Source organism: Neovison vison, chromosome 12 (genome assembly GCF_020171115.1).
Source record: "Neovison vison isolate M4711 chromosome 12, ASM_NN_V1, whole genome shotgun sequence".
In the NCBI taxonomy this organism is placed as follows: domain Eukaryota; kingdom Metazoa; phylum Chordata; class Mammalia; order Carnivora; family Mustelidae; genus Neogale; species Neogale vison.
In genome coordinates, this window is record NC_058102.1 from 16196544 (window position 1) to 16220949 (window position 24406).

Genomic DNA, 24406 nt, shown 5'->3' on the forward strand with positions numbered 1-24406 from the left:
ATAGGCGCGCGGACACACACACACACACACACACACACACACACACACATTTTGGCTGGTTCAGCCTCCTTGGCCGCCAGCAATACACCCTGCCTTTGTTTCAGCAACTGCTGATAACCCCATTAACATCTCACTAAAGATTCTGGCAGCCTCACAAACCAGTCCTCACCTCCGGGCAGGCTGCTCCAGAACATTCCTCCCCTTTCCTCCCCCTGCCACAACCCTATTAGGACCAAACATGTTTTTCCTTTTACCTTAGACATGCATCTTCTTGTCTGGGCTCTTGTTTTTCTCCTGTGCAGATTTATGAGGAGGATTTAAGGAAAACTCAGAACCTCAGCTGGTCTTAGGGATAGAACTTGCTTCTTTTTTATTAATTAATTAATTAATTTTTAATTTTTATAGAACTTGTTTCTAAGAGGCAATCTTTAAATTCCAGTCCACTCCCCTATCCTGCGTATCATGGATACTTGCTCACTCATGTACAAAGGTAAACCCTCTGGAAATGTGTCTTTTATCCAGTCACCAAGTTTGGGCTTTTCTTCCTCCTGAGTATCTATCAGAATTGTCCATTTCCACCTCCACCAGCACACCCCAATCCAGAGCAGCACAGAATTTTGCCTGGGCTTTTTGAGGAGCCACCTAGACCTTTCTATTGGTCTCTCTGCCTTCTGTCTCTCCATATTCAAATCCACTCTCCACTGTGCTCTTTCTAAAATGCAAATGGGATCTTGTAAGACCCTTGCCTTTTTTTCCCCATTTTATTTCTTTTCAGTGTTCCCAAATTCATTGTTTATGCACCACACCCAGTGCTCCGTGCAATACGTGCCCTCAGTAATACCCAAAACCAGGCTCACCGAACCCCCTTCCCTTCAAATTCCTCAGTATATTTCTCAGAGTCCACAGTTTCTCATGGTTTGTCTTCTCCTCCGATTTCCCCCAGCTTACTTCTCCTCTCCATCTCCTGATGTCCTCCATGTTATTCCTTATGTTCCACAGGTAAGTGAAATAAGTCAGAGAGAGTCAAGTATCATATGGTTTTACTTACTTATGGAGTCCCTTTGCTTTAAGTCTTTAACTTCTCCCCTGTTATTTCTAGGAGTGAGGATAGGATCTGTCTCATGGTGGATGCCCAATAGAAGTTTCTAAAATCGAATAGAGTTGAGTCTTCAGTTGAATCCAATAGAATATCCATTCTGAGAACTTAAAAAATGGGCTTGTCTTGAGAGCTTTATTCCTTTTTTTTAGTTCTCACCTTTATACACACCTGAAGTCCTTTCATTTTGGGGAACACTTCTGAGTTTAATTCTGTGGTCCGTGACTTTATGTATCTTCTGGGGGAAAAGACTCTTCTCATATTTCAACAAGAAGCAGAATGTTAGAACTGGAAGGGACCTTTGAAACCATGCTCTTAGCTTCAACAGGCATGTAACATGTTGGGTTCCTGATAATTTGACTAAAGGGTACGTTATTAAAAGGTGCAAACAGCTACCTCAGCTTCCCCAATTTGGAAGCCAGCTCTCAAGAAGGGACACAGTTGTCCACTCACAAATGGGGACAACATTTGTGAAGACACAGGGAACTATTTTGATTTTAATTTCTTCAGATGACTTTATTGTTATTACCTAAAGCTTGTACATTATTAAGATTCCCTTAGTTTTTACCTAATGTCTTCTTCCTGTTCCAAGATCCCATCCAGGATGCCACATTACATTTAGTGGTTGTGTCTCCTTAGGCCCTGCTTCGCTGTGACAAGTTTCTCAGATTTTCTTTGTTTTTGAGGCCCTTAACTGCTTTGAGGAAGATTGGCCAGGAATTTTGTAGACTGTGCCTCATGATTGTGATTTGTCTGATGTTTTTTTCATGATTAGACCAAGGTAATGTGTTCTGGGGGGCAAAAATGTTATTTTTATCACATCAAATTCAGGGTTCCTGCTATCATCATGACTTCTCACCATTGATGTCATTCTTGAACATCCTGCTGAGATGGAGCCTCCAAAGCTCCTCTACTTTGCCCTCCTTTCCACACTGTACTCTTTGGAAGGAAGTCATTAGTTATGGCTTCCACTTACGGAGCAAGAAGTCATACGCCTTAAAGGCTGAGTGTCTATATAAATTATTTGGTATTCTTCTGTATGGGGTATATGTCTGTCTTCCCCCATTTAATTATTCAATAGTTCACAGATATATTTGTTTTGGATATTTATTTTGAATAATATTTATTTATTTGTTTGGATAATTACTTTAGAACTCTTCTTGTTGGTTCCTATGTCTTTTTGACAGACCTTTATCATTGTGGGTATTATTTCATTTTAAACACTTCCTTACTCCTGGCACTAGAAGATGCTCCAGTCTTATCTTATATACTTAACTCTGGTCTTAGAATCAGCTATTTCTCCAAGAATCCCTTGTTCCTCTTCTTGGAGGATAATATTAGAAATCAAGTTTTAGGTACTAGGTGTGCTCCTTGTTATATGGGTATCATTGCTTCTGTGCCCCTCAACTGACAAGAAAAAACATGTGTATAAATACCACATCTATAAATATTTCTATACATAGCAATCTGTGTCTATATTAAGCTAAACATGAGTTCATACTGGTGTCTTTAACTAATTCATCACCACATAGATCATTCTAGGCTACTTCCCTTGCTTAACCATAATCTCCCACTCCAATAGTGAGAAGTCTGGATCTCCCACCATTTGTCATCCATTTGCTTGACTGTTCAATTCCAATACAGTGTTCCAGAATCATTAACCTGTACCACCATGGGAAATGACTTTAGTTGATAAAGTGCTCACGTATACTTCCTTTAGCTTTTAGTCTTTCAAACTCCATGCATTTTGAAAATTGCTTTACTTAGATCTTATTGCCTTACCTCATCAATGAGGTTATTCCATACATTTGTAATACATTTAGAATTTTTGGTTATATTCTGTATTTCATCCTATATCCCCTGACCTTCTGATTTAAAAAAAGTTGTTTACATTAAGGTTTACTCTTTGTGCTATGAAGTGACATAAGTTTTGACAAGTGCATAATGCCATGTTTCTATCAATACAGTATCATATAAAGTAGGTTCACTAGACTAAAAAATTCTTGCCACTTATTTAACTCTTCTCTACACCCTGGTAATCACGTTCTGTTTAGTGCCTCTAGAGCTTTACCTTTTCCAGAATGTTGTATAAATGGAATCATGCAATATGTAGTCATTTTTGCCTTAGCAATATGTATTTCAGATTCATCAGTGTCTTTGTATGACTCGATAGCTCATTCCTTTTAATTGCCCAGTAATATTCCATTATATAGATGGAATACAGTTGGTTTATCCATTCACCTATTGAAGGACATTTTGGTTGCTTCCAGTTTTTGATCATGCTTAAAGCTGCTATAAATAATCATGTGATGATCTTTGGGTACATGTAAGTTTCCCAACTGGCTTGCTACCAAAAACCTAGGAGTATGGGATCATATGGTAATACTAAGTTTAATTTTGTAAGAAACTTCCAAACTATCTTCCAAAATGGCTATTTCATTTTGAATTTCTGCGAGCAGTGAATAAGAATTTCTGTTGCTCTGTGTCTTTGCCAGCAGTTAATAAGGTAGTTTTAAAAGAGAAAATTAGCCATTCTGATAGGCGTGTAGTGGCATTTCCTTATTGTTTTTGTGCATAAATTTTTGATTTATGTAAAGGACATTATAATGATATGTCTCAGGTTTTTTTTTAATTAAACACCATGTTTTTTAAAAATAACTCACATTGCTCTATGTATACTAAATCCACTGCTTCTTATGGTTGTGTAATATTCTAATTCCTAAGGGTGGTGGTGAGAATTAAACTTCCTTCACCATCAGCACTACCCCTCTATGTTATGTGAAAGTGTCCTTGTAATCTAAGCATAATCAAGGTAGATTTTATGCAAATGCATCTTCAAGGCAAGTTTCCCAAACTTCTATTCTAAAAAGGTGTTGATAATGGTGATAGTCTGGGTGTGTGTGGGTGAATGTCTAGATAAGATGGGAGATGTATTTGCCTTATTTACTACCACTCCCTTCTCCCATGAAATGGATTAATCACTTATGGGATTAAAAAATACATATGTTGCAATGATTCTGAATTCTGTAGGTGGCCACTGCAAACTGGTGAAGCTGACTTGGGGAAAGAAACAAGTGCCATCTCTAGACCAGATGATGTCTAAAGTCTCACTAAGCTCCCAGCATTCTGTGTTCTGTAGATAGCCTAATTTTCCTGGCTGGAAAACTGGGTTCATGCAGAAGAGTGGCAGTACACAAGAGAGGAAGATGTAAGAGGGAGGCAATTTATATGTATTAAATAGCTGCCATTTATACAGTGCCCACTATTTACCAGCTATGGTACCATATGTTCTCCATATATTCTTTTTTTTTTTTTATCCTGTGTTCTCCATATATTCTTATAGGATGCATACAAAGTCTGACAACATTAATGTTTATTTCTATTTTCAGATTAAGGCCCAAAGAGGAAAAGTCACTTTGCCAAAAAGACTCAGGTAGCAAATGGCATCCTGAGATTAGAACTGAGGTCTAAATTCATAATATTCTCACTGTCTTGGATCCTCTTACATGGATCTTCAGAAATGGCCATGGAGTTAGGGCTATATATATATACACTACATTGCTGGTAGTTTTTGATTGGGAAATATCAGGAGAGGTATGCCTCATGAATTTTCAATAACAAGGTAGGTTGGGTGACTAAGTCTATTGCAAAGTCTGAGCATGAGATGAAGTCTGCATGTGGGTAAGAGATGGACTGAAGAGGCACTTACAAATGTTGAGTCAAGATGTCCTACATAGCATAGTGAAAGGAACATCTTCCAAAGGAACAGTGTAGAGATTGTTCCCAAAAATCTGAACAGTACAAGCCTGAGGCAGAAAATGTATACTATTGGAAAATGAATGTCTTTCTTTTGGAACTAATGCTAGTGTTGATTTATTCCCTTTTATAATTTACATATTGATTGAAAGGAAATTGCCCTTTATGATGATTGGAGGGCACATGACTGGCAAATTTGGTAGAACATGCGACTTTAAAATCTCAGGATCATAAGTTCCAGCTCTGTGTTGCACATGGAGCCTAGTTAAAAAAAAAATAATAATCCAATGGTGGATTCCAACAGGAATCTTCCTGTTGATCCAATGGTAGAATCATATAGTCAGTCAGATAGAGGGAACAAAGCTTACAGTGTGCTATTGATTGTATTATGCTCAGCTTTGAATCACTGAAGTACATAACTCTACCATTAACTTAATACATTTGAAGCATTTGTTAATTGCTGTTTACCTTCTGTAATGCTGAATATATCATAGGGACTCATTTTCAGTGTTGAATATAACTTAAGTTTTTACCTTGTGGTCTTGGCCTGGGCTGTTTAAATTGGACCGATTTCATTATTGACTTTCTTCCTCTCACTATACATTGTTTCATTAATTTCCGCGAAGTCATTTTTCTTGAGATCCTGCCCTTTGTAAGCTTTGCTGGTGTGAGGAAGGGTGAATGAGTTGCTGACATATCAAATGCTGACTTCTCCTAAGCTGTTTGAGTTTGTGGTTTGACCAGTCTGTTAGCGACTTTATTCTTTCATTACTAGATCAATATTTTCTTCATTTTTTCCCTCGTAGAATGTAAGTATTGCAGTGGAGCTTTAGATGTTCTAGATACGTCCAATGCCTATATGAAATTGTACTAAGAAACCATGTATACATTTATATACCATTCACTCCATAAATATTTTGAATAATGAACTGTGAAGAAACATTGTTACGCTGCAAAATACCAATCCCATGAGGTGTTCTTTAAAAAAAAAAGGAGGGAGGGATTCCCTGGTCCAATACATTTGAGACATCTGTCTTGGAGAATCACAAACACACCTGAACCAATTATAAGAGTTGATCAGTCTCATAGTAATTAGTTTAATTTCTTGTTGCTGTCTATCTATCTTGCTCTTAAAGACACTGTGTTCTGTTAGCTATCTGTATATCCTTGAATGTCAAGCCTCTCTGGTTGCCATTCCAACTTTGCTGATCATTTCTGTAGCTCTGTTTACATGGTTTCTGAAGTTAAGCACCATCTCCTGACCTCTTCCACCCTATTGCTGCTAGGAAACTCGTACCATCAGCTCACCCTATGGAGGATAGGCATTGCTGAGCTTCTGAATAATGCTAGTGCCTTCCTGTCCAACATACTCCTGATCACCTTGGTAAATGGAATGTTCTCTGGGTCTTCTAAGGAACATGGACAGCCAAAATATTCTCTGGTCTTTTTCAGTAGACCCACTCTGAAATGCCCACTTTCATGGGCTTTTTGCCCTTTTTCTCCATGATCTTCCCAGTGGATCTGGTATCCATTTCATTTACTACTGATAGTTTTTTCATCCAAGTTTCAATACCCATATCAGATCCAATATCCATATCCAATATGGACTAGGTCAGTATTTTAACAACAATGAGTGTATTCCAATAATTGTTGGGGATTTGTATTACAGAGAATACCCTAATACTGTAAAACTCTCCCTTATCCAATGCTATATATTGTTCTCCTTGATCTGATATCTTCATTACCCATCTCTGATACTCTCCCAGTTTCTACTGGCACATTTATCTATATCTGTTGTTCAGTTGGTATAGAGTTTATTATCTGCTTTATTAGGCCAAGGACTTCCTCAGTCAGATCAAGCTGAGATTTAACCCTAATTATGGGACTAGTGGCCAGGAGGGGAAACAGAGTCAGGACCTGAGAAGGGCAAGCATTGTCTTCTAATACATCTGTCTCATTTGAGGCTTTTGTGCAATCTTCAAGTAAGACTAGGTGGGAATAAGAGGCTCTGTCTTCTAACAAGGGAGGACCTCAGGTCTGTAGGCCCAGAGTTTTCAAGGAAAACTAGTAGTTCAAGATTCTTAAATACATCTACCCAGATATCCTCATCTAAGCCTCTGGATCCCACTTCTTCATCAGAGCCTAAATTTGGTGTTAGAAAACTTTGTTAGAACTAGAATTCAACCTTCTTTGAAGTTTTACAACTTGTATAATTAGAGTTGAGCCTAGTTTTGGCTCAGTTGGCCCTCTGCTATGGGGTAAGAGAGGGTCTTTAAACCCCGTCAAGGAGCCCATGGAATTTCACACTTTCTTTGAATTTATGAGTGATCAATCTGAACCTATGTTGTTCTCTTTTTTTAGTGTATTAAGGGTACTCACCAACAACTACCAATTTTCCAATGACTATTTTCCCTCAAACTTTCCTTTGTACAGATATATTGCACCAGCCAGTGCATCTTCTTAAACTTGTAATCTATCCAAGTTCAGGGGAAAACATTTACTGTGCTATAGCATTCCAAGGACCATCAATCTCCAATGACCAGTAGAGGTGGGAGACTTCACTGTTGGCTGCAATGAGGTGGGCGAACCAACTCCAGAATCCTTAGAGGTAGTTTCCTGGAATAACTCTAAGTAATAACTCTTTTATGTTTGGCTTATTAGAAGCAGAGTCTAAGATGAGGATTATTTTTCAAGTGATTTATTAAGGAAGCTCTCAGGAGAAATCTGTAAGGAAGTGAGAGAAGAAGCTTTGCAAAGATATGGGTTCAGCTAAAGTCTAGCCTCACATCCCACGGAGAGCTATAGAGCACGAATGATGCTACAGAGTTGTCTCATCTTGAAGAGAGTGGGATGAGCTTTTTAGGCCAGTATTAGACTGTTATTACCGTAAAGCGACCCTTTGGGAAGGAGGGCAAAATCTCTCTGAAATTCCTGGGCAAGAAGTTTCCCATACACTAAGGACAATCTTTCTTTGTAAAGGGCATAGCTATGAGTTGTTAGTAGCTAACAGTCAGAACACTGGGGGGATTGATGCACCATCTCAGGAAAGGAGATGTGAGTGGTACACCCAGCAGTATCTACTCTAATAATGATGTTTGTTGATATCATATGGAACCAGGGTTTTTTGAATCACACTTTAAGAAACATTATACTATACGCCAGGCACTGGAGTGGGAATAGACACATGAACAGGTAATTGCAACCTAGTCACCTCCATCCAATATCTATTTTTTAAATCCATATTTATTATGGCTTAATAGGTGGCAGGTGCTGTGCTAAATGTAAGGTAATTAACCATCTTGGTGTATCCAGGGCTGGGAGGATTCTCAGAATGCAAGACTCAGTTTTAAATCTGGGATACTCCTGGGAAAACCAGAATGAATTAGTCATTCTAGCTAGGTGCTGGGAATATAATATGGAGTGATAGCATTTTCTACTGCAAGAACCACAGCATCTTCTAATCCAATGAATGAAATGTCAGGGATTCCTGAAGAAGATGGCTTCTGACTTTGCTTATGGAGAAGTAATAGAGGAGGAAGAGGCATCGTGCTGACTTGTGCTTTTCTAAAACCACTAGGCTCTATCATTTCCACTGGGCCCAGAGAACTCAACCAGTGCTCTTCCAAGATTTCACCTTTCTGCCAAGGGCCAGCCCTAGCTCTTGCTGCAGCAAATATGATCATGTTCTAAAAGAAATAAAGGCTGCAGAAGTACTCACATCATGTTAAATCCATCCCTTGACTTCTTTCAGGACAAAAGGGGCCTTCTAAACTGCAAAAGGTATATTGAAAACAGTGTCCAGAAGGTATGTGCTATGGTGTTGTGAAGTGTGTAAACCTGGCGATACACAGACTTGTACCCCTGGGGCTAATAATACATTATATGTTAATAAAAAATAAATAATAAAAAAAGAAAAGAAAATAGTGTCCACATTTGACTGAAAAATATTGTGCACCTATTAAGTGCCAGATGATGGACAAAGATCCCTTTATCTTCCTGCCACTTACACTGAAGCGACAAAGACAGGCAATAATTATGACACATGGTAATGAATACTACGGTAAAAAGCAGAAAGACAAATTAGGAGGATAATGAAATAATCCAGGGGAAAGATGGTGGTGGTTTGGATCAGGACACTGGTAATGGATACAGTGATAAATATTTGGGTTCTGAATATATTTTGAAAGTGGAGCCAACAGGATTTACTGATGGGTTGAATGAGGTATAAAAGAGAGGAGTCAAAGGGTGACTCCTAGGTTTGCAGCCTAAACAGTGGAAAGATGTTGCCAAATGATGAGATGGAGAATGCTGTGGGAAGAGCAAGTTTGAGAATGGGAGGAAGATCAGAAGTTCAGCTAAGAGGTGCACAAGCATAGAAGTTGAGTAGCCAATTGAACGTATGAATCTGAAGTTCAGGAGAGGCCTGAAAAGGATATATAATTAGGAGAGTCTTCAATTTATGATTGGTATTGAAAGCTATAATCCTGTATGAGATCACCAAGGGAGAGGTATACATGGAGAAGAGAAGAGGTAAAATGACAGTGCTGGGGGAAGAAGAAGAACCAGCACAAGAGACTAAGAATGAGCAGCCAATGAAGAAAAATGAAAACTGAGTGTGTGTATTTCCTGGAGGACACAGGAAGACACTGTTTCAAGAATGCAAGTCAAGTAAGATAAAGTCAGAATTAGCCTCAAATGCAAGTCAAGTAAGATAAAGTCAGAATTAGCCTCTGGATTTAGCAACATGGAGGTGACTGATAACTTTGATTAATCCAAGTTTTGACTACCAAATTGGTAAATTATTTCAGATATCTCCCCCAATGGCCCAAAGTTTCCAAAAAAGTGGCAAAGTTTAGCATTTTGATTCCCAATCAGACTATGGTAAACTCAAGGGTGGGGCTTTTACCTTATTTGTCTCTAATACAATGCTTGATACATAGTAGATACTCAGAAAATATTTGACAAATAAATGAAATGGATATGATACTCAGCATTTAAGTCTCTTCCTCTCTTCCTTTTCCCCATATTTTTCTGCAGGATACTGTCTTCTGCTTTTTAAATTTCTTCCTCAATAGATGAAAAAGTCAATCACTCATGGATCCCCATTTTTTTAAAAAGACTTTATTCATTTATTTGACAGTGAGGGATCACAAGCAGGTAGAGAGGCAGGCAGAGAGAGAGAGAGAGAGAGAGAGAGAGAGAGAGATGGGGAAGGAGGCTCCCCGCTGTGCAGAGAGCCCGACTTGGGGCTCGATCCCAGGACTCTGAGATCATGACCTGGGCCGAAGGCAGAGGCTTAACCCACTGAACCACCCAGGCACCCCCATGGATCCCCATGTTTGACAAAAAGAACTAATGTAAGAAGAAAAACATACAACAACAATAATAACAATTATTCTCTGAGGGCTTATTACGTACCTGTCACTAGACCAAGCAGTTCATAAATGTAAGCTAAACAATAACATTGTAAGGCAGGCAGTATTCTTTACCATCTTACAGTTTAAAAAATTGAGACTCATGGCAGTTAAGCAATATGCCAGTGTCTTTGGAGTAGTGCTTTCTATGTGTTCACCCAAGTTCATTCTATTTTCTTTCTTGGCACACAGCTTGATACATTTCCCAGTCTCCTTCGCAGTTAGGTATGGCCATGTGACTGAGTCCACAATACAATGTGGGCACAATGATAGGTACCCATAATAGTCTTACAAACATAATTTTTTCTTTTTTTCTGTATACAGGAGCTAAAGAGAGCAAACCTTGAAACCTGGTAGAGTCACAAGAAGGAAGGAAATGGTCCCTGAATGACTGTATGGAGCTGTCTGCCAAGTAGGAACATGGACATTTCTAAGTGTAAGAAGTAAATTTATTTTGTTAGGCCATTATATTTGGAATTTGTTATTACAGCTAGTATTACTTACCTTAAATGGTTATATAGTTTGCAAGTCTGAAAGCTTTTTTTATGGAGGGGCACAACTGGAAGACACTGGACTAGGGGGATAACAGGCATGAAGTGTAGAGGACTATCAAAAAGAAGGGATTTAAGTGACTGTTCATACAACACATGCTATATGCTGAGGTGTTCCTCTCTCTTTCCCATTTTGACTGAAGAATGCTGTCAAGATCTTTCCCCTCCAGGTCAGAGATAAGTATAGTATTCTCTGGGGTCTCTAACCTCCAGGCAAGAAAAAAGACTAAAAGATATTGACCAAGGGGATTCCTAACACACAGTCTGGTAAAGTCGTTGCTGACAAGCTCTGCTGCTCAGCTGAGAGCTTCCCATCAGTTCTTTGGCTTCTCACTATCATTTCTAACAAGCAATCAGGATTACCAGACCTGAGGAGAAGCACTAATGTGAAATACAGACACCAAATAAATAAACAGAGGGAATACAACACAGAGGGAACATGGACGTGAGGAAATGTCAGAACATCTTTCATTAATGTTCTTAAGAGAGATAAGATAGTCCATGAATAAAATAAGAAAAAAGATGCTCTAAAAGAAAGAAAGAGAAGAAAAGTTTTTGATAATTAAAAACACAAGAACAGAAATAAAAATCTTTATAGAAGAATTGGAAGATAAATTTGAAGAAATACCACAAAGAAGTTGAACAAAAGGACAAAGAAATAAAAATAGAAATGAAATTGTGACAATATTAGAGGACTTGTCCAAAAGAAATTCCAGAAAAAGAGATCAGAGAAAGCCAAAGAGAAGGCTGGAAACAATCCATGAAATGATTTAAGAAAATTTCCCAACACTAATGGACATTAGTTGACGAATCAAAAGAGCTGCCACCTGGTGCATGGGGCTACATGGGGGGAAATGATTTGAATAAAGGCTTATCATGAAATTTCTGAATATTGGAGACAAAAGAAAATTCTGTGAGTTTGCCCACGTGATGGGCAACCCACCAGATCTGAGCAGAGACAGCCCCTCTTAGTGCTATCGATAACAAGTTCTGAGTAACCTGAGCTTAGAATGCTGTGGAGAATCTGAACTAGATCTGATTTCTCTTGAGCATATGCTGAGGAAGTTCTTGCTCTCTGTTTCATGACTTGCTGCTTAGATAAGCTGAGAACACTCATTTATGTAAGGAATGTTCTGCTTTGATCTGACCTTGAGAGATGGACTTAGCCCATGTAAATTCAGAGCAGCCCACTCACACTGACTATGTTCCTTCCATCCCACTGGTTCTTGACCCACATTACCATCATGTCAGACAAATTCCAGTGTTCCTGATGCGAGCTCTATGTTTTGAGGACTTGCTTGTGACCTTACCCAGTTCATGACCTAGAGACTCAGCTAGGTTTTCTCATATGGGTCTCTAACTAGCAGGGACACATATAACTTCATGCTGCTATCTCATTTTTCCAAAATGAAACCTGTTATTTGGATCATCCACAAGTGGAGATCCACAAGTAAAAGCTGGGGAATGATTAACACAGAAGGTGGAATGGTGGTTACTTCTGGATGGGGTTGTGGGGATAAAGGGAGAGGCATGTGACTGGAAGGGACACAGTCGGTGTCTAAGGGACCAGTAATGTTCTTGTTATTAACTGAATAGTAGTACAAGAGTACTTTAAACTGTTCTGTATGTATGATCCATTTCATAATTTTGAAAAATGAACAGTCAAGCCAAGAAATTGTCCTGGGTCCTTCCAGCAATGATAAGCTCTGATTTTGTCAGTCTGTGATTGGAATTGGATGCGAAGAATGAATCTTATGGGACAATTCATTGCAGTTTATGAGATCACTCTGGTAGGGAGAGCACTGATTTGGTATGAATGTTTGTGGGTCCTGGAGACAAGGGTGATGAACTGCTGACGGACAGTAGGGGTCAGAGAAAACTCTGTGAGGCAGGTTGACCAGGAAATGCTTTCATCCTTGCATTACCTCTCACCATCTGGTTTATTCTCAACAGTGTCCAGAAAGATTCTTTAGTAACTTAAGTCAGATGGTTTCACTTCTCTGCGCAAAATTCTCCATAGAGTTCCCATGTTTTATAGGGTAGAATCTGGAAGGATAATGTATTATCTGGCCCTGTACCACCTCTGTGACCTCTTCCCAACTATCCCTGTCCACCATCCGCCATTCACAATGCTTCAACTCCTCTAATATGCCACTCTTTCTCAAAGGGACCAGGTACAACTCTACCCTAGGGCTTTTGTACTTGCCAGCCTCCTCTGCTTTAGGATTGCTACCCACTCATATTCCTAGGGCTTGCATCCACATTTCTTTTGGGTTCCTGCTGAAATGCCACTTTGTGAGGCCTTTCCTGATGATTCTGTGTGAAATTTCAACTTCTACTTCCATCTTTAACATTCCTTTTCCTTTGTATTTTTCTCCTTTCATATATTTATTTGTTCTTTTGTTACTGCTTTTTCTCTCCTATCTTCCCCTCCTGACTAGAATATAGCCTCCATAGGGGCAGAATTTTTATCTGATTTATTCACTGGAATAGTCCTTATATGCAGAGAGTGTCAAAGCTACACTTAAGTTTTCCTCTAGGTCTGCCTGGTCTTGGGATTTCATTTTTCAGATCTGTGGTGTTTCCTTTCATAAGGAGTAATTGATGGTATGGCTAAACAGTGGATGTTGATAAAATATATTCACCCTGAGGAGCATGAAGAGCACCAGTCAGATGCCAAAGATTATTACTACCATTAGAAAATCACAGCTTGCATGGAGCACTGGGTGTGGTGAAAAAATAATGAATACTGTTTTTCTGAAAATAAATAAATTGGGGGAAAAAAAAACACTTCCAATAAAAAAAAAGTTAAAAAAAAATAAAATAAAAAAAATAAAAAATGAAAAAAAAAAAAAAGAAAATCACAAGGAATTCTGATAAGCCTAGGAGTAACCCAAGCTTCCAGACTCTTACAGCACCTTCTAGATTGCCTGAGCTACCCCACTGGCATGCTCTGAGCCCTCATAATTTAGCCAATTACTTGATATGAACTCTCTTGCCTTATAACGCTTTCATCAAATTACAACTTACAACAGATCAGGACAGGCCTAAGTAAAAACAGAGGATTGCTCTTTTGGTGGAAAATTTTCAAGAGAACAGCAGAGCAAACCAAAGACTACTCAGGGCTTAATGGGAATTATTCCTCCTGTTTGATTTGGAAGGCTTTGTTGATTCCAAATAATAAAAATTCAGACTCCCTCATGCCCAGAAACTGAATTTACTTGAATGCCCCATTAGGGATGGAGAAACTGGGATGAGTTTTTAGAAGGAAAAGTGGAAAAAAAAACCAAAAACAATAGTGATAACTTCCTAAGTAGACAAAGGGAAAATTTGTGACCTGCAAAACTCTTTAAAGGACCAATGGATTTGTTGTATATAAGCAGAGACTTTAGTTATGGAGGGGGGAATATACCTATAAAATTTCCCCCACCTTAAAGTTAGTCACCCTGAGTAATGATTTATTACTTTAGAAATAAAAGGTCTGGTGGTACCTGGGTGGCTCAGTCAGTTCAGTGTCCAACTTTTGATTTTGGCTCAGGTCAGAATCTCAGGGTTGTGAGTTTGAGCCCCACATTGGGTTCTGTGTTGGGTGTGGAGCCTGCTTAAGATTCTCTCTCTTTCTGCCCTTCCCCTCTTCCTCCCCCCAAATAGAAAATAAGTAAAATGCCTGGACAGACACATTCTGGTTTCTTGGCAATAAAACAAGACTGAACCATTATTGGTAAAGGAAACAATTTGGCTCTTATCAATGTCCTTACATTTGTGTAATGTTTTATCTTTTACAGAGGATGCATACTCCATCAGTTCACCTTCTCAATAGTTCTGGAAAAGGGACAGGACAAGTAATACAGTCCCCATTTTGCTATCGAAGAAACAAGGGCTCAAAGAAACAGTTTCTTCCAACATCCTTTGTGCAGTGCTGCCCAACTTTCTGTGATATTCTGGAATATTCTGTAGTTACATTGTTTCATATGGTAATTAGCCACAGGGGTATTGAGTACCTGAGATGTGGTTAGTATGATGGAGGAACTGAATTTTTAATTTTTTGAACATTTTAACTAACATTTAAACAGCCATTTGTGGCTAGTATCTACCATATTAGACAGTTAGCAAGTAGACACAGCAGAGACTCTAATCAAGAATGGGTGATTCCATGCCCATTGTTTCCTAGTCTGGGCAAGTTGTAATTAATTATGCAACAGTAAGTGTAATTTTCTAAGAATATCATAGCTTTAGGAAAGAGTAAAGAGGAATTGGTCCCAGAGACCCTTTGTCCAGCATACCTGGGTTCAATCCCTTGGGCATTTTCATGCAGGCAAGTGCCTACAGCTTGGCTTTTCCAGTAAAGCACAGGATGAAATCTGGTTGCCATTATGCCTGCTATATGATCTTTTTGTGGCTTCCATCTCTTTAGAACAAGAAAAAAGGCCTGAGTCTCCCAACATATGCTAGAATGATAAGCACCTATTTAATCTCTGTCACTGCAAAAAGAAAAGAATATCTCCTTTGAAGTGAGGAAAGTTGTTTTGTGAATTTAGGTCAATTTTCTTGGGCTGAGGTGGGAGTGAGGGAGGTAGAGAGTTAGGCCAGGCCTCATGTTTCCCAGCAAACTCCCAGATCTGAGGATGTGTTAGTATTCTGTGCTACAGAAGGAGGAAGGAAAGAGCGGAAGGAGGACATTCGTACTTAGTAGGAGCAAGTTGTTCATTTGTTTCTACATCAGCCTTGTGGGTTTGAAACTATTATAAAGCAGAGTTTCTCAACCTCTGCACTGATACTTTGGGCCAAATACTTTTATGCTGTGGGGGACTGTTCTGTCCATTGCAGGATGTTTCATTGCATCTCTGACCTTTGTCCATCCCCCAGCTATGACAACCAAAAAAAAAAAAATGTCTGCAGATACAGCCAAATAAATTCTGGATGCATCCAGGTTGAGAACCACTGTAGTGTCGAACCATTGCATAAATCCAGCCAATATCACACAACCAGTATTTTGCTTGGAATATTTTTAAACCCAGGTTCTACCTCCCATACCCAAAGCCCATTATTTTTATGTCATACCATTTTTAACCCTTGGTGGAGTTTGGGAAAAGGAATTAAAATTAATTAAATTAAAATTTAAATTAATTAAAGTCAAATTTAAATTAAAACCAAAAGAGAATAAGAGCCTTTAAAATCCATCTCTTCCTTCCCTAATCCAATAATGATGCATTCCTAGTGTTTCAAATAGAGCCTGATACAGACAGTGCATTCAATAAGTATTTTCTAGACTGTATGCATGAATGAATGAAGCTCAAAGATACCATGTCTGCCATTTTCAGACATTGGGTGAGTGTCAGGTCAGTGTCAGGCACGTGTTCTAAAGGATCAGAATGTAGAAATAGAAAGATTTAAAAGAATTTGAGCTGGGGAAGTTTCATGAGATGAATCCAAATTAAGAGCCTTTGGAAGATATTCTCAAATCAGGATCCCAGAGATGAGGCACCAACACAAAACTTAAGCAGTAGGTATCCTAGTGGCTAAGAGCGTGAATGTGAAATCAGACAGCTTTGGCTTGGATTCTGACTTTTTTGATTGTTTATCATGTGACCATCATTCTTTTTCTAACCATAAATAAAAGAAAGATCTACAGATAGAGGATCAGAAGAGAACAGGGTGGAGCTTGAGCAAGTCAAGAAGGTAAGAGGTGGTCCGGGATGGCTGCTTTTATGGGACTGCCGGGGCAAGGATGGTCAATGTGCTAGGCTGCCGAAAGATGAACATTCTCAAGAAGTAACCTTCATCTGGTTGTCTCAGGACAGTTTCCCCAGAAGCAGATGAGAGACAGCAGTTTGTGCACAAGTAACTTATTAAGGATATACTCCCAAGAGAGAAAAGGAACAAGGAAAGCAGGTTGGAGAAGAGGAAGTTGATCAAGGGTACAATTTCAGGCACAGCTCCAGGCTAGCCTGCTCCTGCGGGGGGACTCTGGAGTGTAAATTACATCTTGAGAGTTCCTCCTGCCTCGAGGCCAGGGAGCTTTGCTTTCCTTCTTCAACCAGTGACCACTGGCTCTAGGATGCCTTGAGAGCTTTTGGCTCTCTGCACATTCAGGCAATTTGGCTCACTGGCTCAGGAGTGTTTCTCTCAAGTACGCAATAGCCAAACCATGGAAGGAGCCAAGAGGCCCTTCGGCAGATGAATGGATAAAGAAGATGTCTGTATGTAAAATGGATGATTACTCAACCATCAGAAAGGATGAATACCCACCATATTCATCAACATGGATGAAAGTGAAGGGGATTATGCTAAGGGAAATAAGTCAGGCAGAGAAAGACAATTATCACATGATTTCACTTATATGTGGAACATAAAGAATAGAATGGAGGACATCAGGAGAAGGAAGGGAAAAATGAAGAATGGGGGATAATCAGAGGAGACAAACCATGAGAGACTATGGACTCTGGGAAACAAACAGAGTTTCAGGGGAAAGCGGGGGTGGGTGGGGTGGGTGGGATTGGATTAGCCTGGTGATGGGTATTAAGGAAGGCACGTATAGCAATGAGCACTTGGTGTTATATGTAAACAGTGAATCATGGGACACTACATCAAAAGCTAATGTATGGTGACTAACATAACATAATAAAAAATAAAAACCATCAGTAATTTAAAAATACAAAATAAAGTTGTAAATAAAATTAATTAGAAATAAAGCATACAGAAGCTGAGGATAGATGTACAAAACAATTATAAAACAGATACGAATGAATCTAGGCATAGCATTGAAGTGTCCACTCCAGGTGTTGAGGATTAAATTGAGTTGCTCTTTGGTCAAATGATGAGTAGCCTTATAAATGATTGAGAAGCTGTTGAGAACAAGAGAACTGGATAAATCAGGGCTGATTGGGAAGGCAGGATTGAGGTACAAAGCTTTGGAGGGGGCCAGCCATAGGTCCTAAATCCTCTTTAGGTATTTTTGATCTGCTCCAGCTTCAGGCCATCATAGCCATGCACTCTGGGGCTCTTGGCTCTTTCTTATGGATTCAAGAAAACTGCCTGTCTGGGCCCAGGGCATGGGCATGCCAGACTGACTGCACAGAGATGGAGGGTTAATTTGATATAACAACTTCCATTGGTCCAATGAAAATGATGAGAATAACAATAATAACTGAAATTTATTGGAGCACTTCCTATATACCAGGCAATGGGCTAAGGGCTCAGTTGGCATCAACTCTGTCCTTCATCACGAATCTGCAAGGCGGTTACTATTACCATCACCATAATTTCTAGATTAAAAAATGGAGGCTGAGAGAGGTTGTTTTTGCAGGTTACGTAGCTCTTGAATGATGGAGTCAAAAGGCAAATTCAACTCTGAATCCAAAGCTCCTTTTTTTTAACTTCCAAGGGGCAAACACCCCCCATCATCGCTAAGCATTTATTGAGACTCTTAATACTTTCCTGGTTCTTGGCGGGTTTGTGGTCCTGGGGAGGGAATGGATAAGTAAGTTCTGATTACATGAAAGCCAGTAAGAAGGGTCCAGACACATATCATCAGATCAGTATAATTGTTTTGGATACCTAGAAGCTTTTAGGTTGTGTCTTATCAGCAACCTGCAGCAGCAAAGCCAAATGCTTCAACAGTGATGTTATGGTGAAGAGAGAGATGGAGTGGGTTGGAAGCAGAAGAGGGTTGGGGAAGGCAACCTGGGCTGGCAGGGAATTTGATGACAAATTCCTCTTCTTGTGCTGATCTCTTGGGAGACAAAGAACATCTGGCCTGGGATAAAAGGAACCTTGGAGGTGCTACATGGGAAGGGCAGCCTCCCATGGTCCCTGCCTGCCTCTACCCCTTGCCTTGGCAGGCAGGGCAAGGACAATCCCCCTCCTTGGTTTTAGTTAGTGTTGGGTACAGGCTAAACAGAGAGTGCCTGGATTCATTTAGAAATGGCTGGGGTGTCCTGGGGAGATCAGTCAGTTCGGAATCTGGTGACTTGGGGCTGACATGTCACACACCAGCTGACCATTCTTGGGAAAGTCACTTAATGTTTCTGATTCTCAGTTTTCACATCTTTAATAATAGGGTAGCTAACATTTATGCAGTACTTACTAAGTCCCAAACATTGCTCTGAAAGCTTTGCCTACTATATTTAACTCAATCTTTAAAACAACCCTATGAAACAGTTATTATTATCATCATTTTATAGATGAAGAAATTGAGCGCCAAGGAGATTAAATGAAAGAGACCACTTGTCCTGGACTGCCTGGCACTGTCCCTACTTACACATGTTATCCCAGCTTCTCACTGGGCTTAACTTTCCATCATCTTTCATGCTTAAAAGTTTGGATATTAATTTATATGATCACTTAAATTACATTAACTTGCCAAAATCATAGCCCTGGTAAGTGGTAGAGCAGATGTCTACACCTGGAGAGTCAGATTCCAGGGCCCACACCCTTAATCACCAAATGAATACTAGCCACATCTGTTTCAAAGGGTTATTGTTTTCCTCCCTCTCTCCCTTCCTTCACTCCTTCTTCTTCTTTCCCTCGTTCTCTGCCTGTCTTTTTCCTTCCACATTTATTGGGCACCTACCACAGTACCCCACATTAAGGATGTAGGATGGTTTATGATCTCAGTGAGTTTAGAATCTGTGGGAAGGCATGAAATCAGAAATCAGTAATCAGTCCTTGCAACTCACAGTGAAAAATGCAATATGACAGACAAAATACTAGGTGCTGCAGGAACACAAGACAGGGGACCCTAACTGTGCATGAGAGGCTCCAAGCAAAGTTGAAGCATGAGGTGACTTTTAAGGTATGTCTTAAGGATGTGTGGAATTGTCTAGACACTTGCCAGGGCTGTTGAAGAGAGGGTGAGGTACAGAGCAATGCAAGCAGAAGAAAATGTTTGCTCCTACACAGACATGGTATACCAGTCAGGAATGAGTTCAGCCACAAATAATAGAACATCCAACTAAAAGTGGTTTCAGGCTCAGGCATTGGTGGTTTCCTTGTCTAACAAGAAGCGTCAAGGCAGCCAGTTCTTCACGTTCAGTCTGCCATCAGGGACCATCTTTTTGCTCTGGGGTCCATCCTTAAATATCCTGGGTCTTTCTCCTTGTGTTTGACATCTAATGGCTCCAGGATGCCTTTGGAATGGGACAGACCTTACCCTCAAGCCTGGCCTAGACCCTTCTCTCTGGAATCTTGCATAAGTTACTTGACTTCCAGTTTTTTCATCAGCCAGATAGGCATGGTGTCAGCTGGGCTTGTGGACAGATGACATGATGTGAGCTACTGTGTGTCAAGCACAAAGTAGAAAACAGAAGAGAAAATGGATTTGCTCCCCATTTCCATCCATTTTTCTTGTTGTGCATGTATTTGAATTGTTTTGGGTGGAGGGTAGGGGCTAGGGTAAAAAAAGAGAGGAACCCACATTTTGGGCTACTTTTAGGAATTAAATTTATAATCATAGTAGCCAGATTCATAAGAAGCCACCCATCCTTTATAGGTAAGTATAGCTTATATAATTAGCAGATGGGAGGCCAAGCCAGCCACAACTGCTGACCCATTGCAAAGCTTGCCATGCGGTCTGCAGCTCAGAAAGTAGGGCAGGCAGGAGGCACTGGAGAAGGCCAAGGAGCCTCTGGGTCTTTCATGGGCTTTTACCTTGTGTGGTTGACAAAGGCAGCTCAGCATTCTGAAGATTCATATCCAAGTTTGTTGGATTTTTGTCCAAAGCCAGGACTTTAGATCAGCCACAGTTATATTGGAGAGATTAACTGTTCCATTAGAGGAGGGTGACCATTAATTAAGCCCCAGGGGCTGTCAGGATGAATTATGGCCTTGTAAGGAGAGAGGATGCATCCTGCTATCAGGGGAGATGGAATCAGTTTTCGAGGAGCTTTCTGTAGCTTCCTTGGACATGTCCTATTTTCCCTGACTTAGAAGGGATTTACTTTTTCTTAAAATGTTTTTGTTTGCAAAGTCTATAAAAAGCAAGATGACTTTATTATTGGTTCAGTTATGATGGTGATCTATGAGCCAATGAGTTCATTCCTTGGCATTTTGAAAAATCAAATACCAAAGAACTGGAAATGTGTTAAATGATTCTCCTCTGCCAGGGGGTGACTTTTACATAATATCTGATTTTCAATGGGAAACTAGAAAGAGTTCATTTAAAACAAAGACAAACCTGTGGCCCAGTGTAAATATGGGGACTATATCAGTCTCTGTAGCTGGCAGTGCTGGTATCACCAGGACATATAGCAATATTGTTTTCATTTAAAAAAAAATCCATTCAGTCTTGAAGACACTCAAGAGGAGTCTGAAATTCTTCAGGATGAGCTAGCTTCTCCTAGGGCATATTCTATCAATCAAAGTTTGGCAAATCTTTTCTGTAGGGGGCCAGACAGTCAGTATTTGAAGTGTGCAGGTCTCATGATCTTTATTATAACTCCTCAGCTCTGCTGTAGTGGCACAAAAGCAGCCATAGATAATAATAAATGATTGAGTTTGGCTGTGTTCCAATAAAACTTTATTTACAACAACAGGTAGTAGGCTGATTTGGCCTATGTCATTGTTTGCCAGCTCTTGCTATAGAAGGTATATTGGAAGGGCAGGTAGAAACTAAATACATTTATTTAGCCACCAACATATTTATTGGGTTAGAAATCATGACTCTGATAACATTGAAGTTATCATAAAAATCACTTATTTGTGGAGCATAACAAATAGCATGGAGGAAAAGGGGCGTTAGAGAGGAGAAGGGAGTTGGGGTAAATTGGAAGGGGAGGTGGACCATGAGAGACTATGGACTCTGAAAAACAATCTGCGGGGTTTGAAGGGGTGGGGGTGGGAGGTTGGGGTACCAGGTGGTGGGTATTATAGAGGGCACGGCTTGCATGGAGCACTGGGTGTGGTGAAAAAATAATGAATAATGTTTTTCTGAAAATAAATAAATTGGAAAAAAATATATACTTTAAAAATTACTTTTTAAAAATTTTATTAACATATATTATTTGCCCCAGGGGTACAGATCTGTGAATCATCAGGCTTACACATTTCATAGCACTCACCATAGCACATACCCTCCCCAATGTAAAAATTACTTTTTTTCCCCAATTTATTTATTTTCAGAAAAACACTATTCATTAAAAAATTACTCTTTTAAGAATAAAAGAAATGCTTTTATTATTAATAAATAGGAGAACACAAAAAATAGAAATGCAAGAATATGTATATACATATAATACGTTGTGATAGACAAGCTAGGTTGGCTAATCTGACACCCATTTGCCCCCTTCTTCCTTGCCACCTCTATTATAGTAGTTGGAGAGCCAACAATTCACTGTCCTGGCTTTTCTACTTCTAGGGATAGCCATATAGCTCACAAATGTCTAGGGTCATTCCACACTCTCTAAAACAACCCCTTTCAAAAGAAATGATGATAATGCTCATTTGGAATCTGTAATTGTGGCTTTGCTGAACTGCATTTAAAGCATAATATCCAGGAACAAAGACCAGTCACAGATGCTGACTGCAATCCAAAAAAGGCTCAAGGGTCAGGGAGGCCTCTGGAGGTTAACTTCTGGTTGCATGCATGATTTTGCTTGACAGTTTAAAGTTTGAGTCATCGTAAATATTTTTGTATGTAAAAAAAAAAGATCCCATCTAAAGCAAATGTTCAACTGAAAATATGAAATTCCGAATCGTATGTCCATTATATATGACCTAATTTGAGAACTAAATTATTTTCTAGTTTTATTTTACTCTGGAGAAGTTCATTTTGAAATCTTGGATGAGCTTACCTTCTTCAGTATTAGGCTGGTGGAAATATTCATGTATTTCTTGAGTTTTTAAGACAGAGGTTGGCAAACTATAATCCATGGGCCAACTTTGGTCCACCATCTTTTTTTTTTTAAATAAATTTTTATTGGAATACAATTGTTATCTACTCATGTGATATGACAGCAGAGTGGAATAGTTAAGACAGAGACCACATAACTTGAAAAAACTAAAATACTTACTCTCTAGGCCTTTACAGGAAAAGTTTTACTGAATCTTGGTTTAAAAGTTCTGGAATTAAAACTTCTTGCAAACACACATAAGGTGGCTGAGTTGAGTGACATTGTTTGTAAGTACTCACTGAATATTTGTGGAAAAAATGATGGAGAGAAAAGAAATGTGAAGAACCTAGATTTTTACGTCTTAATGCACTGTGACCTTGATACCTTTTGGGCAAGAGCTGCCTGTATTAAGGATGATACTCTACAACTTACTGAAAACCTACTTTGACCATCTTAAGTGTGTTTTATCCATGATCTAGTTTAGGTCCCACCACAACCTGGAAGCTTGTATTATCATTACATAGGTTTGGTGATGGCCAATTTTCTTGTGTTCAGAACCTTGTTCATTTCATCTTAGGACTCCAGGTCTATTCTGAATGATTGAGCTTGCTAACCATCTGATAATAATACAGTTTTAAAAACTTCTTTTATAGCAATTGTTTTTTAGTTATATAAAAGTTGCAGAAGTATTACAGAGGTCCAGTATATTCTTCCTTCAACTTTTCCTAAAATAAACACATTACTTCCATAGTGCAATGCTCAAAACCAAGAAATCTGCATTGAAACAAAACTGTTAACTTAAAATACAGATCTAATAGAAACTTGACCAAGTTTCCCAGAATTCTCTTAGAATTACATCCAGGATCCCCTACTACATTTAGTTTTTATGTCTCCTTAATCTCCTCTAGACTATGACAGATTCTCAGATTTTCCTTGTCGTTTTTGACCTTGGCATTTATGAAAAGTACTTCCAGATATTTTTTTTAAGACTCTTTCTCAATTTGATTGCCTTATGTTTCCCATAATTAGATTGAAGCGATTCATTTTGGTGAGAATAGCAAAGAAATGATGTGCCTTTCTCCAGGGTTTTGTGATGTTTCTATGTCTTATGACTGGTGATGCTAACCATCACTTGGTTAAGGTGGTGCCCACTAGTCTCCTCCACTTAAAGCTAAGTGAACACCTGGATACAATGAGATGTTCTACCTGTTTGAACTCTTCTAAATAACTGTTTACATCAAATTCCATTCTATCTTTGGTCTTGAACAGGACACTTTTCTTTTGCATTTATTCTTTTTTTTTTCTTCTTTTTAAAATTTTTTAAAAAAAATTTTATTTCTTTTCAGCGTAACAGTATTCATTGTTTTTGCACCACACCCAGTGCTCCATGCAATCCGTGCCCTCCCTAATACCCACCACCTGGTTCCCCCAACCTCCCATCCTCTGCCCCTTCAAAACCCTCAGATTGTTTTTCAGAGTCCATAGTCTCTCATGGTTCACCTCCCCTTCCAATTTCCCTCAACTCCCTTCTCCTCTCCATCTCCCCTTTTCCTCCATGCTATTTGTTATGCTCCACAAATAAGTGAAACCATATGATAATTGACTCTCTCTGCTTGACTTATTTCACTCAGCATAATCTCTTCCAGTCCCATCTTTTGCTACAAATGTTGGGTATTCATCCTTTTGATGGAGGCATAATACTCCATAGTGTATATGGACCACATCTTCCTTATCCATTCATCCGTTGAAGGACATCTTGGT